The sequence below is a fragment of the Oryza brachyantha genome, chromosome 1 (assembly GCF_000231095.2).
Source record: "Oryza brachyantha chromosome 1, ObraRS2, whole genome shotgun sequence".
NCBI lineage: Eukaryota > Viridiplantae > Streptophyta > Magnoliopsida > Poales > Poaceae > Oryza > Oryza brachyantha.
Genome location: NC_023163.2, coordinates 15,652,734 through 15,666,492, shown reverse-complemented (window position 1 = coordinate 15,666,492; position 13,759 = coordinate 15,652,734).

Sequence of the window (13,759 nt, the reverse complement as noted above, 5' to 3'; positions counted from 1 at the left end):
GACACACACAGACGCACGCAGATGCACACAGTAATGCAGACATCACTGGTGATGTAAGCAGCAACGAACGATTAGGCATTTTTAGGACTTCGATCGCTGACTAATAAGCATCAAATATGCATATATTCCGTCAAGGTTAATCTCGAACAACATCCTACTAATTTAGTCAACTTATGTGGAAACTTTCCTATATATAGCTATTTAGCTCGGCCACGTCTGGGGATGGCAACGCTTGGGTTTAGGACGGGTAGAGTAATTACCTGTCTACCACTTGAAGGCTGCGGGTAGAATTTTCTATCTGTTACCGTACCCACGGGTAAAATTCGATACCCGTACCTATACCCGTCGGGTAGCGGGCGGGTATCGGGTACCCGTTGGGTCTATCGTTTTCCCTGGCAAAAGCACATTAAAATAATCATTCCAACAAATACAACAAACTAAACATACTGCTCAAATACAATATTGCATTACACATGAAAAGTTCAACAAATACAATATATTACTCGTAATAAAATATTTCAACAAATACAACAAACTAACCATAGCAATAATAACAGCACATAGCACATTATCTGATGTTTTGATTCAACCATTCAATATTGCATCATACATCAAAAGTTCAAGACATAGGTCACATCAAAGTTTTTAGCTAAAAAGGAGTACATCACAAATATTATTACATAAGTAACATAATAAGTTTTTAATCAAATTCAATATGTGGGCTACATTCGGGTAACCAACAGGTTACCCGCGGGTGGGGAACAATACACATGCCCATACTCGTGTCGATTCGGGTCAGGTGCGGGTACTACCCCGGGTAAAAAATCGTTCCCGTACCCGTACCCGTACTCAGATTGTCATCCCTCCCATGCCGTGGCTAGAGGAAAAGTGTTGACTAATGAAGTAAAGGTAACTTTTCGATTAAAGTGGTTATTATTTATGAGCCACAAATCAACCAAGTCTAAAAAAGTTCAAAGTAAAAAATTAAAATTTTGCTAAAATCTGTATGAATTTCACTGGGTAGCCAAGTGCATGGTTTTGTATGAACGAATTATTTTGTAAACCGTACCTGCCATACAAGATAACAATAGGATGACAAGCGTTTTAACAATCAGTCAGCAGAGACAACTCCTATTTGCTCTTTATTATTTTGATGTTGTATTTAGAGCAAGTATAATAGTAGGATATAAGTCGGCTAAATGCTGAGGTAGAGGAGAGAGAAGAGAAGCGAGTTGTAAGCTTATAGCCAGTTCGGGCACAGGAACGAAGAAACTACGTGAGAGAGATAAATGAGTCGTGCATTAATGATGAAGAGCTAACTACTATATGGGTGGACTGAGAGAAGGCTATAAAGAGTCTTATAGCTGACTTGATGGTTGTATTATTACAATTCAGCTCCTCTGTAGTACTGCACATGCAGTACTGCTCACTGACAGGTAAACCCCATAGGCTATGTGGCCCACTTGTCAATGAACAGTACTGCATCAGAGGATCCACACCCATATTATTAGCCTTGTTCTTAGTAAAGAAGATAGATTAGCATCAAATCTTGGTGGCAACCTTTCCACCTAGGGAGTTGTGTCCACCACTTACATAGTTACATATGCAAGACTACCTAAACCATTGGACTACTTTTTTTCCTTTTTAAACCTTTTTTCAATAAGATCTCACAATGATGACTAACTCACTTACTATAGTTAACTTTTATATATAGTGAAATTTATTGAATATAAAATGATCTAGACATTACATATTCTCTCATCAAAGTTGACCAGCTCACTTACTAGTAGATGAGAGAACATGCTTCTATTGGTAAGATTATTAATCAGCTGTGGAATGGCGATGTTAGATATGTGGATTTTTATAAATTTTTATTCTTTATTAATTTAAAGGATATAGCCTAAAGCAACAATGAGAGCATTGGAAGATATTTTTTCACCTGCCTCTCTTTGAGGTGCCACACCAGGAGGTTTCAAACTTGCAAGGCCATGATTCTAGGGGTAGATTTATTGCAGCAGTACATATGATCATTGTACACACATCTGGTGGAGTTCACCTTATTCCTCGCAAAAGGTGCATGTGATTAATTTCATGCCTATTCAACCTCCAATATCTTGAATTGGATATGGATCAAGAGCAACTACATATATAGTGAGGGTAAAAGTGTTTGGATGGCTCTTGTTGATTGATCGTGTTATGCATTGGTTCAAGTAAAACGAACTTATCTATTGGTAGTAGGAAATGGATACATTTGTTTAGGACTTTTCTATAGTACACCAAAGTTATTGTCCACTATACATTACCCATTGATCCAATGACTCATGGTGCTCTTGAAATCCTAGATGAATAGCCTAAGAGGGTGAATAGGTGTTCCTGAAACACTTAAAAATCGCAATGGTTAGATGGCTAGACCGTCCGGTCGGCACTCTCGGGTTGAACCCGAGAGCTCTGGTTGGACTGTCCGGGTATGAACACCGAACCATTCGGTCAGACAAAAGGAGGATTCTAAGAATCTCCTTTTGCAGTGTAGTTCTTGGGAGCATGTAGTGCTAGCATGCAAAAGATGGGAGGCGATGAACACCAAAACGCAAAGAAAACGGAAGAAAGAAAGATAGTGACACAAGCGATTTTTCTACCGAAGTTCGGATATTTCAATCCTACTCTCCGTTGAGACGCTTCGGTGAGCGGGATCTCTCTCGATCATTTCCCTCACTTGGCTTCCTCCCACAAGGCCAACTAGGGTTTTCAAGTTTGCACCTTTAGGCTAGTGAATCCTTGATCGACCACCAAGGTCAAGATCAAGCGATTCCGCTCAACCCTAGGTCGCAACTCTCGCTCTACCCAGCAGCCTTCTATGAGCAAGCCCAAGTATCCACTATCAACTTACCTAATTTCCTTGCGATGACTAGGCAACAACCTTTGGGGCGATCCACACGGTTTGGAAGCTTGGGGGATGCCTATCGGCCTAGGAGATCGCTCTCCAAGAGTAATAAACCCAACCGCCACCACATGCATCTATTTTATTCACACGAACAACCCTCAAGAACTTACTAACCTAAACTACCGTCATCAGCCTTGATTCTCTCTCTAATCACTCTAGGTGGTGTTTGGATTGGTGGAGAACGCTATAGGAGTGCTAGGTTAGCCCTAGGAACCTACTAGTTTGAACTGGGAGCCTCAACAATGACTAGATTCGTAAGTTTTAATTTATAGTGTTGTCACACGTCATGTAGCTATTGGGAAAAGTGCCAAGGGCCAGACCGTCTGGCCAATACTTAGGTTTTTGCTGTGAGCAGGGGTCGTACTACTCGGCTCTGACCGGACTGTCCGGTCCTGCTTCTTTGGAATCCAAAACCTAAGACTCTAAAACCAACTTGGCTCACTCATGTGACCCCTCTTGATAGTACGGAGATCCTACGACTCAAAAACGAAAATAGAAACGTCTTCAACTCAATAATATTCTTCATTGGATCACATTAGTTAAACAAATCCACGCAATCCTTGATGAACCGACTTTCCTTCTCTGCATCATAGTTTCATTAGTGCACAAATGCTTGACTAGTATTGTCATTAATCATCCAAAACTCGCTTAGAGGCTAGATGCACTTTTAGCTCTTACCACATAGGTGATAAGACATTACTTACGGTTATTTAAATTCTATCAAAGGAATGTGATGTAATCTAATTTGAAATGCAACAATATGGTTTCTCTATTTGAGTAATAAATTCAAGATACCTATAAAAACATGTTGCATTTTGAATTAAATTTTTTGCATCCAAATTATAACTTAAACTTATAATGTTTGTAATCAAAGTCTATTTCGAATTTTCGAATTATATGTAGTTTAGGACAATGTTCTTGCCTTTTTATCCAAATTAAGATGACTATGATAAAACAAACTAAATATTAAAAATCATATCTATCTATACATCATGAACGAGAATTTCAAATATGTACTCAAATCCATAAAGAAACATGATAGTAAAAATGTACGTATTTCAATTTTCCATGTAAAGATAGTAGAGGATTCACATTTCAGTACCTTCCTACTAACTTGATCTCTATACTTTATAGTAAAGAACATGATAGTAAAAACATATATAACAATTAAGAGATGATATATGTAAAAAATTAATGATGGTAATTATAGGTTAATACTATTTTTTAACTAAAATTATGTTGTAATATACATGGTTCTAAATACCGCTATAGCCGAAGATAGCTGTTGGAGAGGAAAATAGCTAAACTAATTGAATATTGCCGCTACAATTTAGCTACCGCTAATAATTGTGTTTAGCCGGAGATAGCCGCTAAATTGGTTTCGTTTAGCTTCATTTAGCCGATAAAAGTTTGGGTGTTATAATTAATTTGGACATCAATTTTTGGGCCACCAGAAATCAGTCGTACTATGAATTATGAACTCTTTGTATGAAATTATCAACTATGCATTTATGGTGAACTAATTAGAGAAGAAATCTGTCAATTTTTATCCAAAATTCTATCAATCTTTATGCAAAATTCTATCAATCTTTTGATTCTTTTCCAATATTTTTTAAATCTGCAAAATGCCTTAGCTATGGCTATAGCCGGTTATAGCTAATCTTAGCCGTTGGACAATCCAACCGCTAACCGGCTTAGCCCGCTATTTTAGAACCTTGGTAATATATGAGCAATATGCTAGCAACTGTAAACTTAATATACATATAGTCCATGCACAGCTGACATACTCCCTCCATCCTAAAATAAATCAATCTTTCACATTTTACTTATAATGTTTGACTTTTCGTCTTATTTGAAAAAAAATTACGATTTTTGTTTTTATTAGATGATAAATTATGAATAATACTTTACGTGTGACTAATTTTTTAAAATTTATTGAATTTTTTTAAAATAAGACGAATAATCAAACACTGTACACATAAATCTAAAATTTGTAAAATCGTTTGGACGGAGAGAGTAGACAACTAGTCGGAGCGATTTTGTTCGAATCGTGTCAGAATTCCTACGTTCGAAATCTAGATGCATTCCAGGATGATCATGGGACAAAATCAAGACCCGATATCTCTTCTGAGCAGCTGCAACTGTAAAGAGTGTGCGTGGCTCATCCACAGCGCTTGGTCGATGGATCCGATCGATAATAGCATAATATATCCTGACGAGTTTTCTCCAGATTTTGACGTGAAGGAAGGCATTTAGCTAGCTCTGATGTAGCAGTATCAGAGCATGGCTAATAATATAGCCAACAAGCTGACTATTAGACTTCTTATAGTCTTTTTATAGTTTACTCATATAATGGTTAGCTCTTTATCTTTAATGCAGGATCCACATGTCTGTCTCACATGCTGTCTTAGTTCTTGTGCCTGAGCTGGCTATAAGCTTATAGCCAGCTTCTCCTCTCTCTCATCCTTTCTCTCTTCTACATCAGCATTTAGTTGGCTTATAGCCTGCTATTATACTTGCTCTCATCTCATGCATACTGCAGATAGAATGGCGGTAGCTGCACCAACGAGCGAGAGGCAGACAGATGGCACGACGGCCGGGACGAGGTTCGCCACCTGTCGAAATGCCACCACACACACTGCACACGCAGATTCCCACACGCTGCTGCACTATATATATATATATATATATATATATATATATATATATATATATATATATATATATATATATATATATATATATATATATCAATTTTACCATGGTATCATGTTTTCTATATAAAATTTGATATCTTTTGGTATCTTAGATACTAGAAAGTACCATATTTTAACATACAAAATAGTGATACTTAAGGATGAAAAAATGCTTATATTTATATATATAACCAATGACATAGACACGTTGTTCTCTAATTTCATTATTACATGTGTTTTAAAATATAACTATTTTTAATAGGATACAGTACTTTCGATATGATACTTAGGCTAATAATGTTTATTCACTCTATTTCATATTATAAGTTGTTTGATATTTTTTTCCAGTCAAACTTTGTTAAGTATGACCAATTTCGTAGGAAAATTTAGCAAATATATTTTTATAATATGTTTGTCTTATGTTAAAAATACTAATATTTTTTTATAAACTTGGTCAAAATAAAATAAGTTTGACAAGAAAAATGTCAAACGACTTATAATATATAAAACAAAGGGAGTATAAGATAACATATTTTATATAAATAGAGTCGCACGTTATGATAGCTCTTTTAATTATGATTATAGTAATATTATCGTGATAGATCATACTACGTACTTAATTTTTGTTCGTTGTATTTAAAGATTAAAATGATTGACTTAGCACCTTAAAAAGTTATATTTTGAAACAGATGGAGCATTTGATCTGCGAGTTTCAAATTATGGGTGTGCATCACTGAGATACCCTGGATGGGTGGCTTTGCAGAGCATGGGATGCGGCTGATCGATCATGCATGGGGAAAGCAAAAGCGAGGACAAAAAAGAAGCTAGGGGGCAAAAAAAGAAAAAGTACAGTTTATTTATGAAGTGATATCTGGAAAGTGAGATTAGCATGTTTCTCTTTTGACATGCCAATCTGTTCTCTCTTTTTTTTCACTTCTATGTGCACTATACCTATAAGCTGGATCACAATTTGAAATAAACCCTCTATTTAGAAGAGATAATATTGTAACCTAGCATGAACATGTAGAAGATAATTACACATTAAGTCATGTCCGGTACATAAATCTCATGCCATTAATTCCATGTATATGTTAAATCATGGATTCCAGACTACGTGTATATTCATATGTCTCTACACTGTCAAACATATATATATGAGTTTATCTACGTATGTCCCGGCGAGTTATTGTCACACACCCCTTGGTCACACAGAGTTTGATGCTTAGAATAAGGTATTGATAAATTTTTAAAAGCAATGATCAATTTTGTAATAAGCTTATAAATGCAATAAGTTTATAATAATATAATAGCACTAGTACAGAATCCCTATGGGTGAGGCTCACTTTTTTTTAGCAAATATGGTCCATTATGAATAATTTATCCGTAACGGCTTAAAATGTAGCTCATTTTAAATATGTCCGCTAGGAATGACACGTTACAGATGTAAGGTTATCTGTAACCGGTCGTACTTATGGGCTATTATGGATTATTTGTAACAAGATAAAACCACGACTTGTTATGGATGAGAACGTATCGGTAACGGGTGTTGTAGAATGAAACGTTACGAACAACTAAGTAACTAACCTTATTTGTAACGGGTCTTAATTATGGCCCGTTACGGATAAGGATCTATCGGTAACAGTTGTCGTAGGATGAACCGTTATGAATAACTAACCTTATCCGTAACAGGTCTTAATTATGGCTCATTACATAAAGTGGTTATCTGTAACGGTCAGTAGTTATGACCTATCACGGATAAGAAAATACCTATTTTAAAAATGATATTTTTATTTTTTTTTAATTATTTCAGATGGAGATATGCCTAATATAAAAGTTATAGATTTTGATAAGATCTACAACTTTGTAATTGAAATTATTTTCATTTGAGATTGTTTATATGCTAAAATATGTGTTACATGTCATTAGATCTATTTTGAAAAACTAAGTTTTTAAGTTTTGAATTTAGTAAACAATGTTGAATAGAGATGTACTCTATAGAGAAAGTGTAGATCTCGCATAGGTCTACAACTTTGTAACATTTTTTTCTTATTTGACATGGTTTACATGTCTAGATTTGAATTTGAGTGGATATATTTGAAATAAATTATATTTTTGAATTTTTCAAATGACATCGGATGAAGATATGCTATATAACAAATTTGTAGATATTGAGTTTATCTAAACTTATAGTTGACTATATTTTTATTTGAATTTTTTGTAGATACGTTATAATTATTTAAATATATTTTAAAACAAATAATTAAAAATTTTAAATGACCTTGGATGAAGAAGATTCCTATATGAAAGCTGTAGATCTCATCGAGAAATCTAACCTTGTATTTGAGAACTTTTTAATTTAAGATCATATGGAGATTCAAATATGCATTACATGATTTGAAAATTAATAGTTAAAAGAATAAAATAGAAGAAGCAATCAAAAGTGCTTCATAGGTGAGATCGTTAGAGTGTGTGGTGGAGGTCGTGAGTTCAAATCGTGAACTATCACATATATATGATGAGTAGATGATACAAAGCATGATAGCTAGCTAAAACTAGAACTATTTTTTGGGTATTTTTGTAATCACGAGCCATTACATATATGTCATTTTCGTAACTAGGGTTTACCCGTTACCGATAACTTTTCATATCAGTAATCCTTCGTTCGTAACTAAACCAATACCCATTACCGATAGGGTATTAACCCGTGACGGATGATGTGTTCTGCACTGCATATTATTAATTTTATTTTAAAACTAGTATTTAATAACTTAGTGTTAATTGGTTGTTTAACCGAATGTTAATGTAAACAACAATTTTTTTTTACCGGGGAGTATCTTATACCTACATGCACCGGCCACCTAGAGCAGGCCCCTCCCGATCGGCAGCAGGCTATCACGATAGTTGCTAAGATTTACCACGATTTTCGCTCGAATTTTGCTAGAGATTATTTAGACTGAGTGCACAATGGAAAGAGAGGGATGTAACGTAGTCAGAGGGAGATATGTCCACTTGTCCAGCATTGACAAGATGACACATGTACACTTGCTTAATTAATTAGCTTGGCCCATGACACGAAATTATAGTTAGCTATAGCCCAAATTCATTTCTCTATCACTCTTCCTGTTAGAGGTTCTAAACTTTAAGCCACACAATGATGGTGTCTAGCTACTCTGGCTCTGGCCGGCCAGTGGATCGATGTTCCCTGGGGGTGGGGGTAGGGGGGTAGCATGTATGCATGGTATGACCAAGCTAGAGCAGGATATGTGCTTTGCAACCGTTGGTTATAGCCCGTTGTTTTCCGTGGTCATTTGGATGCAGAGACTTTTTTTTATTCCCTTATCACATCAAATGTTTTGACGTTAATTAGGAGTATTAAATATAGACTGATAACAAAACTAATTACATAAATAAAGGTTATTTCATTAGACAAATTTTTAAGTCTAATTAATCCACGATTAGCAAATGTTTACTGTAGCATAAATTCGCTAATCATGTACTAATTAGGCTCAGTAGATTCGTTTCGCGAAATAGTTCAGAGTATGAGGTGTGTTTTATTAATAGTATATATTTAATACTTCTAATTAGTATCCAAACATTCGATGTGACAGGAACTTTAAAAAAAAGTTAGAGAAAAACAAACAGGGTCTTAGTATCAAAGATGGGTTTCTAGCTATATGGTCTAACATGTTGCCAGACAAAAGGAAGGCATCATGAGAGACAAGGAGAAAGAAAGATGACCGCACTATAGATACTTCTGGGATTTATTAATGAGTAAATTGTACTTTGGGCCACCTTTAATTTATTGTTCAAGTTTCGCTTTGGACCGGCCTCAGAACTTTTCAGCTTAGATCAAATAAATTTAACATTGTTTTGGATTGGACCACTTTAAACAACTTTTCTCGTTATATTTAACCCCTCCCCTTTTGGCAAAGTAAATATATGGACTGCACATATATATCAGAGTTTGCCAATGTAGCATGACCGATCGATCGATGTGTTTGAGGTCATTGACGTGTGTACTGAAAAATCGTTTAGATGATACACATATCATTGACATATATATATGTTGGCAAATGCATAATCGTGCTTAACCACACTTTTCGAGCTAAATTAAAATACAAAGTCATCCCGTTTCTTCTAAGTTAATCCCATTTTATTCACTGAAAACAATATTTAACCACACTTTTATTGAGAGGTAGCAAAGTTATAAGTGAGAGGTAGCTAGCGAAGTTATAAGTGCAATAATTATACAGTACAGTTTCATACATAAGGCCCAGTGATCAAAGGAAACAGTTTGGGTTCATTGCTGGGTTAAATGTCTATATTTTTTATATTTAACTATATCATTAATTAAGGGTGAAGGGCTAATGCGGTTAATTTAATCCCTTGTGTTTTGTAGTGTCCAAACTCCAAAGATAGTATATCAAATTTATCATGTGGCTTGAATATGAGATCTTTAAATGTCCACAATATTCTTGCATATGCTATAGGAAAAAGAAAGGAAAAAGACGAAAGCAAATGGAAAAAAAATAGCGCGACCTTTTCTTTTGTTAGTTTGTTTTGTTTCTCTTTCTTTTTGTTTTCTTGTTTTTCTTTTCTTTTTCATTTCTTTTTGTATATACTACATTTTATTGACGTTGATCTCGCATGTTAGGATGATACAACATTGTATACGTGGTATTTTTCAGGTAGATCAAGGACTATATTAAGCTTTATTATACATTTATATTATAAACGACATGACAAAATTCAGAAATTGTTTGAATAATGTGAAACATCGGGGTAAGAATGATGTTGTATAAATAATCAGCAGTATGGATATATATATATATATACTCAAGCTCTATTTATGTTCTCCTTTTAAATATAAGATTTTTGGAGAAATAAATTATACTATTTCTATGAAATGAAATACTATAAATTCGATGTATTTCAAATGCGTCCTTTTAACTCCTGATCAGAGTAAAACATAGACCAGTTTAACTGGGAATAATACGGGGATTAGAGGAGAGAAATAGACTTAAAGGAAAGTTTCCATGAGATTGGACCTCAGGCTAACCTTCCTCCTTGTTAAGCTTCTTCCGGATCAATGCCACTGCCTAGCTCCATATCATTTCCTAAAATTTCTTTTCATAAGATTGGATCTATTCTAGTACCCTACTTAAGTTTCTTTCGAATCAATGTTACTACCTAGTTCAGCATCATTTTCTAAAATCCTCCCTATTGAGCTTCTTCCACATCACTCCTACTCCCACATAAGTCCTTACCTTAGAACATCACTTCAACTACCACCAAGTATGCTACCTATGATAGTGGGTAGTCGAGGAATATTAAACATAGCTAACGATTACAAATCATGATCAAAACCGACGACCGATTAAAGCACTTCACCGGCTCAATGACCGGTCTAGTTTTTTCTACTATGCTCCACGACTCCCCGGCTTTACGGATTGGGAACGCGATGCCATTTGTGGGATCAATCGGCCTCAGCCTCCAACGGCCGGATGGGAAAAGGAAAGTTTTTATGAGATTGGACCTCTCGCTAACTTTCCTCCTTGTGAAGCTTCTTCCGGATCAATGCCACTACCTAGCTTCACATCATTTCCTAAAATATCTTTTCATAAGGTTGGATCTATTCTAAGTTTCCTACTTATTAAGTTTCTTTCGAATCAATGTTACTACCCAGTTCATCGCTATTTTCTAAAATCCTCCCTATTGAGCTTTTTTACGTCATTGTCCACTCTCGCATAAGTCCTTACCTTAGAACACCGCTTCAACTACCACCAAGCTATGCTACCTACGGCAGTGGGGTAGTCGAGGAATATTAAACACAGCTAACGATTACGAACCACGATCAAAACCAATGGCCGATTAACCAAGAACTCCACCAGCTCAACGACCGGTCCGGTTTTTTCTACTATGCTCTCCACGAGAGCTGACTCCTAGACCTTTACGGATTGGGAACGCGATGCCATTCGCGGGATCGACCGGCCACACGTTCGGCCGGTGGATCAGCCTCCAACGGCCGGATCGATGGGAAGCTAGCTATTGGTGGTGTGACATGCCGGTGCCATTGCCTGCTAGCTGATGCCCGATGCGTCTTCTGCGTGCGTGCTGCTCATGGAATTTCGATCTTTTGGCGTGGGCCCGGTTGACCTGATGTTCTTCTCCCCATCAGTGAATTTTAGCTCCGTCGATCTTTCTCCTCTCCCCTTGCCAAAGCTTGCATAGCGTAGCATAGCATGCATGCGTTGATATCCCTCTCCATGGCTCCATTATTGCACTACGTACTCAACATATATTGTTCCTTGATCCATGGATCGCCATCATGGAGACATACTGATGGGGACGCATGAGTGTGAATGTATACTCATTTGCTTATATATAGCCCTCAAACTAAATGTGTTTCATGTCCTAGGTACTGATTGGTAGGACCTTTGGTGGGAATTATAACTCGAAGACACGTGACATAAAGCTCATCTTTTCACTTATGTTTATACTTATAAGCCAAAATTTATTTTTTTTACTTTATTTTTAGACTAAATCTTAGGGCTTTTCATCTTAGTTTATTTTTCAGTCTAGGCTTTTAGATCGTCAATAACACATATATAAGAGTTTTATCAACAAATTATTTTTCATTTGTAAATATGTCGCCAAACAATCACCCCATAATTATTGGAAAATAATTCTAACGGTAAAAGTTGTATATTTCGATTTGTATCAGTACAAAAGCTAAGTATGAAAAATAGAAAATAACAAAGAAAATTTGATTGTTTAAAAGCGAAATAGATCTTGTAGACATGTTGCAGGATCATTACATAGCCAACCTTGATTTGTCATTTGCAATATATTCCATGTACCGTGCAAGTCTAAAAAATATCTCAATACTCTAATGGATGCCCATCCGAAGGAGGTGGATTGATGGATTCTTTTCTTTATAAACACATATATTTGATTACAAGATCCCATCATGTTTCCCTTTTTTTTTCTCCAAGGTGATCCTTACCATCTCTAATATGCACAGCTCTGATGAGCAATAGCTTCTCAAGGAGAGAATGTGAACCACATTAGCTCAATAAACTATAAATAAATCTCTGCATTCCAATGTCGATAGAATAGGCCACAGAATATGATGCAATAATATTGAAAGAAAAGGTATTATCTACGTACCCTGAAGTCCTGAAGTAGTATATATATATAGTGTCTACTTAACTGCTTTGAATTATGAAAGTAACATTAATGTGTTTTAACCTTCTTATCCAAGGGCATATATAGGTCTACTTCGATTTTGCCATGGTACGAAAGGCAACAATTGGGAGGAAAAATGGGAATAATATAATTGACGTGTGAAAGCTACATTGCCCAAGTCATATCTGATTTAGCTGTCATGGTGGTTCAACTTAACCACCTCAATAATCGGCTTTCATATTTTCTGTGGTTTTAATATCCGGTTTAATACTTCGTACGGTTAATAAACTAACTACGATGCTTCAAATTAGATTAGGGGTATATTTTTTCACTTCTACTTATGCTTATAAGCCAAAATTGAATTTTCAATCAAAATTTAGAGTTGATTTTAGGTTTATTTCATCGTAGTTTATTTTTCAGTCTTTACTTTTAAATCGCTAAGAACATATATATATATATATATATATATATATATATATATATATAAAAGTTATATTTATAAATTATTTTTTGTTTGCAAATATGTTGTTCTAGGTTTTTTTTTTGAAAAAAAATCCAACAGATAACCCTGTAGATTTTTTTTCCATATTGCACCCAACAAACCATGCATACATGTTTCCTACAAAGCATTTTTGGACCCTCCCTTAGCTCCCACAGCCTCCAGTCCTGAACTTTGTCTAGCTGCCTCAGTAATCCCAATTCAACGTAGTGCTTCCTTTTATCCTCCTCGCTGTGGTTTTTATATGTATTACCAATATATTCTCGTAGCACACTAGCACTTATATAAACTACTCCATCTTAGATGCAATCTTGCCAACATAACTCCTGCTGGATTTGTTTAATTTACCAGGTGAGATCATAACTGGAGTTCATCTATATCGGTTTACTATCTTTCACTTTAGTCATATTCCTCCTTAATCATTATTTATTTCTT